The sequence below is a fragment of the Colossoma macropomum genome, unplaced genomic scaffold, assembly GCF_904425465.1.
Source record: "Colossoma macropomum unplaced genomic scaffold, Colossoma_macropomum, whole genome shotgun sequence".
NCBI classification, from domain to species: domain Eukaryota; kingdom Metazoa; phylum Chordata; class Actinopteri; order Characiformes; family Serrasalmidae; genus Colossoma; species Colossoma macropomum.
The window spans coordinates 5,781,547-5,787,546 of NW_023494787.1; positions in this window are offsets into that span (position 1 = coordinate 5,781,547).

Sequence of the window (6,000 nt, forward strand, 5' to 3'; positions counted from 1 at the left end):
AATATTGAAGCAACACTTAAAGTTTAACAGCCTATTACTACAGTAAAACTCTGCCGTCCTGCTTTATCTACAGCAAGGATCACTTCATTAAAAAACAACTGGCCTAAAACAATCAAGAAAACTTTGTTAGTTTCTTTATTCCGACTCATTCGTTAACAAGATAACATTAAAATTCTTTAAAAAAGAACTTTTCAGCAGCGCAATATTAGTGTTACGACCTGGTCTGGGGTCGGGCCGTAAAATATGGTGTGGTGCAAAACGTATGCTGTGTGAATGTGTGTGTGTGTGGTGTATAATAATGAGACCAAAAACAGGAAACGGTTCTTAATAGCAAATTCACAGTGGTTTGTACAACTGTTCAGTGCAAATCACCAGATCGTCTTCAGGTTTGGCCAAATAAACAAACAGAACCCACACTAAGACAGATACTAACTAGCCTTAACCAAACAAAAGAATAAACAAAAGCCTAACTAACTCAAAACTGACTGACTCAAAACTCAGACAAAACCCAAACTAAAAGGCAGCCAAACACAACATCTGGTGAAGCTACTTATGAAATCTACAAAAAGGGAATCTATATACAAAATGTACACCAAGCTAACAGGTTTAACTGGGCTAGGCTAAATCAAGGTCAAGACAAGGCAGTCGAAAGGAAAACAGTCACAGAATAATCAAAAGGCAAGAAACAAGCAACAGGAAACAAGTGAGCCAAAGCTGTTGGTGGAGCTGAGGAGCCTCTTTTGTTTTTCATGTCTGATCACTTCATAACCAGAACTGGACTGGTGCATGGACTGGACTGGAGTATGGACTGGAGTATGGACTGGAGTATGGACTGGAGTATGGACTGGAGCACGGACTGGAGCACGGACTGGAGCACGGACTGGAGCACGGACTGGAGTACGGAATGGAGCACGGACTGGAGTATGGACTGGAGTATGGACTGGAGTATGGTGGTGAGTTGAAGACACGGACTGGATCATGGAATAAGGCTGAAGACAGAACAGAGGCACATACTTAAATTATCAGTAATTCGTAAATGCCAGACACCTTTTATTCTTCACAGTATCTTTTCCCTCCGGTGGTCTAAAAATTAAGATTAAGAATTGCCATTAATACTCATTACCAGAGGAGTAGTAACGAATCACATTTACTCTCGTTACTGTAATTGAGTATAGTGAGTACCCTGATACAAGCCCTAACAAGCACACCTGTCCTGACACTCCCTGACCCCTACCAGCCCTTTTTTATGGACACAGACACCAGTGGTGAGGGGTAGGTGCCATGCTTTTGCAGACGTGGCCTGATGGAGAAAGAGTTGTGGCCTACTTCAGTAGAATAATGAATGAATAAAGCTGAGTGAAGGTACCGTGTTACTCAACGAGAGCTGTTTGCCGCTATCTTGGCTTTCAGACACTTCAGGGGTACACACAGGGGCCCTTTGGGGGCAGGGCTGGCCTGTGGGCTGTGTGGTTTAAATGGGGGGCAGGGAGAACTAGGGCACTGAGAGCTGAGCGCTGAGAGAGGAAGTTAAGCTGAGCTTATGTACGCCGTAGCGCTGGCCGACTACTGCTGTTTAATAAAGTGCTATGACTGATGAAGCTATGGGACACACTTAAAAATCACTGGAGTGTGAATGGTAATCTAATTAGAATTGAAGCATTAAATCTGTTACAGTCAGCAGTTGATAATGCAGCGATAGCTAGCATTAGCAAGTTTACCCGCCTACTGTTTCAGCGTTAAACCCGCTTGTTATCACGTGGGCTGTTTATGTGCTGATGCTCTTTCTCAGTTAAACTCTTTGTTAAATGGACATCGTTAGTCCAGGAGTCACTTTAATGTAAAAATGTAAAGCCGAAATCTGTTCATGATCGAGAGGCGCATGTCCTTGTTATTGATAATACAATATTGCCTACCACGTGCACACAGGTCAGCGGACATCTGATATCGCACCAGAGGCCTTATGTGGCTGAATTATGCTGGAGAGATCATCATGAACTGGTGTCTGGATTTGAAGACGCCTCTCTCTGCTTCTGAACACCACGTACCTCCTGCTGTATAGAGATAATGATAATAAAGGCTGTTTATGAATCAGTGTGTTTTGTGTGTGAATCGTGTGTGAATGCAGACATGACTCATGTAGACACTTCTGACTTGCCAGCTCATCACCTCAATCAAGACAGCTGTGTTTGGACCTCAGTGTAGATGGGAGTACTGCCATCTGCTGGGCAAACACCCATCCTACAACAAGTTCTACAATATCATCTCAGTATCAGTTTCAGCCCCAGTTTCTTTATCTGACATTCAATTTGAAGACAACACACCCCAGGACTAGGGGCTCATTGAAAAAAAAAGGTTCCCACTAGTAAATTTGACATTGTGGTGGCGTTCATGTGTGCTCATCTCTTAAATTAAAGGCAGCATCAACTCCTCCTCACAGCTCGCTGCTGTCTCTGTAGGAAGTAAAAAAAATACTAATTCCTAACATAATTTAAATTTTTGATGTCTGAGTGATAGATAACATTACCTTAGCCAAAATGAACTTAACAGTCATATATTAAGTTGTGAAATGTGACTCTCTGCTTTTGAAATAACAGAGAGAAAGAGAGATATTCTTACTTCCATCCTTTGATTTACGACAACTGGTTCGGCTAAACCAGCTTGATTTCTTGCTTTCGTTTTTCAGAGCACTGAAGGAGAAAGACGATCTTACAAAGTGAACCAGTCATCTGGCGTTTGTGAATAACGATATGAGTATGTGACCAATTTTACACTGTTGAAAAGAAACAATGATTGCAAAGCATTTCTTATCTTGTTGTGAAAATCTGAATAAAGAAAAGTGATTAAGATTCATTGAAGTTGACCTTGACACTTTAACATTGATTCAAAATGAATTCAGTGCCTGCTTGCTAGCTGAGTAGCTAACTTCAAATCTGTCATTTGGACACATTAGGGCATTAGATATGTAGAAGGCACTTTCCATGAACAGGGATCAATACATGTCTTTTACTTTTTAAAAGGGATGCACTATTACAGTCGGCCTGATTGACTCGGGATGGATCCAGGTAGTCATTAAAAATAGACTCAGGCTGATCATGTTTTGAATTGGCCTGGATATGGGCTGAGTATAAATTGCTACTTGTGGTGTTGCTAAGTAGTTGCTGTGGTATCTCTGGTAGTTGCTAAATGGTTGCTATGCTATCTATGTAGTTGCTAGGTGGTTGCCATTGTATCTCAAGCAGTTGTTAGAGTGTTGGTAAATAGTTGCTATGTATCCCAGGTGGTTTCTTGGGTTTTGCTAGGTGGTTGCTAAGGTATCCCAGGTGGTTGCTATGGGGTTGCTAACCGATTGTTATTATATCTCTGGTGGTTTCTGGGGTGTTGCTAGGTGGTTGCTGTGGTGTTCAAGGTGGTTGCTAGGGTGTTGCTAGGAGTTTGCTATAGCGTTCCGAGTGGTTGCCATGTTGTTGCTAAATGGTTGCAGTGTAAACCCAGGTGATTACTATGGTGTTGGTAAGCCGCTGCTGTGGTATTCGAGGTAGCTGCTAGGAAGTTACAATTTGGCTGCTATGGAATTCCAAGTGGGTCCAGAGGTGTTGCTATGTGGTTGTTATGGTTTCAGTAATTGGTCTGCAATAATGTTACCATGAGTTATTAATATCATGGTATCCTGAATTACTGAATACAGGCATATCTACACAGGTGATTGCTAGAGTGCTGCCAGATACAGTTACTATGGTCAGCAGGTGGTTGCTAGGATGTTGCTGGAGGGTTGCTATGGTACCACTGGTTGTCATGGATTTCCATGAAAAACTTAAAAAACTTGCTCCACTTTTTCATGGCGCCTTTAAATGAAACAGAGACAGAGAGAGGGACGAGCAGCAGCGGTAGGACTGGCAAGCTGGGGAGCTGGCATGTCAGAGAGAAAAGACTGAGCAGTCTAGCTTGGAAGAAAAGAAAGGAGAAAGTGGCGAGCTTTGGTTTTGAGTTTACGTTTGGTTTTGTTTGATTTACATCTGAAAAAAGTTGAAATGCTACAAATATTCTACTATTAAATTCAGCGTACATACATTTATTACATATTGCATGTTACAGAATGTGCTCCAGCAGCACTTGGCCTCCTGTATCTTTCATTTTCATTATACTGTATGTTAATCTAATGTGGAAAGACAATAAAATGAAATTGAATTAAAGCTTAATTAATATGCCACCTTTTCTGTACATCCTGTTCAGTTTGAATTAGTTTAATGTGTTGTGTATTTTTCCATATTTCCATGTATTTATTTTTTTGATGGGGCGGCTTCTTCTTCTCTTATTGTTTGGTGTGACTCTCATCTGTCACTTGGAATGTAAACCGAAATATAAAATAGTAGTGGGTAGTAGGTTTTAAATAGCTGCTTTAATGGTTTCTGGTAAAGGAAAAGCCTCCATAAGGCTGAGCTACGTCCAAATAAATAAGTCTAAGCATTATTCTTTACTAAATATGCTGTTCATGTGCATCAAGCGTAATTAACAGTTTATGGTCAGTTTATTACTTACGGTCTTGCATCATCATTATTAAAGATTGTTTAAATGTATTTTATCATTTGCAATTTTTTAAACATCTATAAGCTTCTCAATTAACAATCGTACAAACTTCAGGACATTTTTACTAAATAAATTATATGAACTTTGACTAAAATTGCTAAAATTGCAAGTGAGGTGTGGGTAAGCTCACAGTGCTGTGAAAAAGTGACCAGTTAACCAAATTCAGTTGACTATGGATTCAGTTTCACTGCCACACCCAGGCATGATCACTACCACGCTGCTGAATCTAAACATGACTTAAATATAAGATGTATGGCAATGTGAAGCATTAGAAGGTCTCAAAAAGCAGCACATGATGTCATATTCTAAAGAGAATCAAATACAGATGCAAAACAAAGTCACTGAAATCTATCAGCCTGGAATGTGTTACAAACCTTCTGAGGAGTGGCCGGTCTACCAAATTTTCACCAAGACTGCATCAGCGACTTATCCAGGAGGTCACAAAAGAACCCAAAGAACATCTAAAGGACTGCAGGCCTCACGTACCTCGGTTAAGATCAATGTACATGATTCCACAACAAGGATGACACTAGACAAAAGGAGCGTTGCAGGGCGCAAACTACTGCTGACCAAAAAGAACACAAAGGCTCATCTTACATTTGCCATACAACATCTAGATAAACCCCAAGACTGTTGGGATAGTATTCTGTGGACTGATGAGTGAAAGGTGGAACTGTTTGGGAGAGATGGGTCTCATTACATCTGGCGTAAAGCTATCACTGCATTCCACTGTAAGAACATCATACCAACAGTTGAACATGGTGGTTTTAGTGTACTGGTCTTTGCTTATTAATGATGGAACCATAAATTTTACTTTCTATCATAAAATCCTGAAGGAGAATGTCCACTACTCAGTTTATGACCTAAAGCTCAAGAGCAGTTGGGTTATACAGTCGGATGATCCGAAGCACACAAGTAAGTCCACCTCTGAATGGCTCAAAATGAGCAACATTAAGGTTCTGGAGTGTGTTGGGCCCAAAAGCCTCTCTTCTGTGCTCAAGGCCCGTGGACAGAGATGGATTCTTCTAGCATGTTCTAATACTGTTACCTTAAGAGCTAACTGCAGCATAACTTCTTCTAACAAAATATGAAAAATGTCTAAGTGCAAAAGAGCAAAGTAAAATAAAAGACTTCAGTCACTGAGTTCTTGTGGAAGGAGGGAAAAGGCCTTCTTCTTTATTGAGCTTGAATGGCAAGATGGTTCCCGGACAACCACAATGCAAAGACCATCCGCAAAACACCCATTTTTATATGCTGTTTGGGACGATGAGGTAATCGCCCCCCTCTTCTATAAAATTCCATACCATCTTAGTTCCCATCATTTCCAAACATACGTGAGATATGTTTTTTAAAAATATCTTATTTTAGCTGTACCAGGATGTTCCACTTTCCCAGGGACGTTAGCTTTGACTGGTT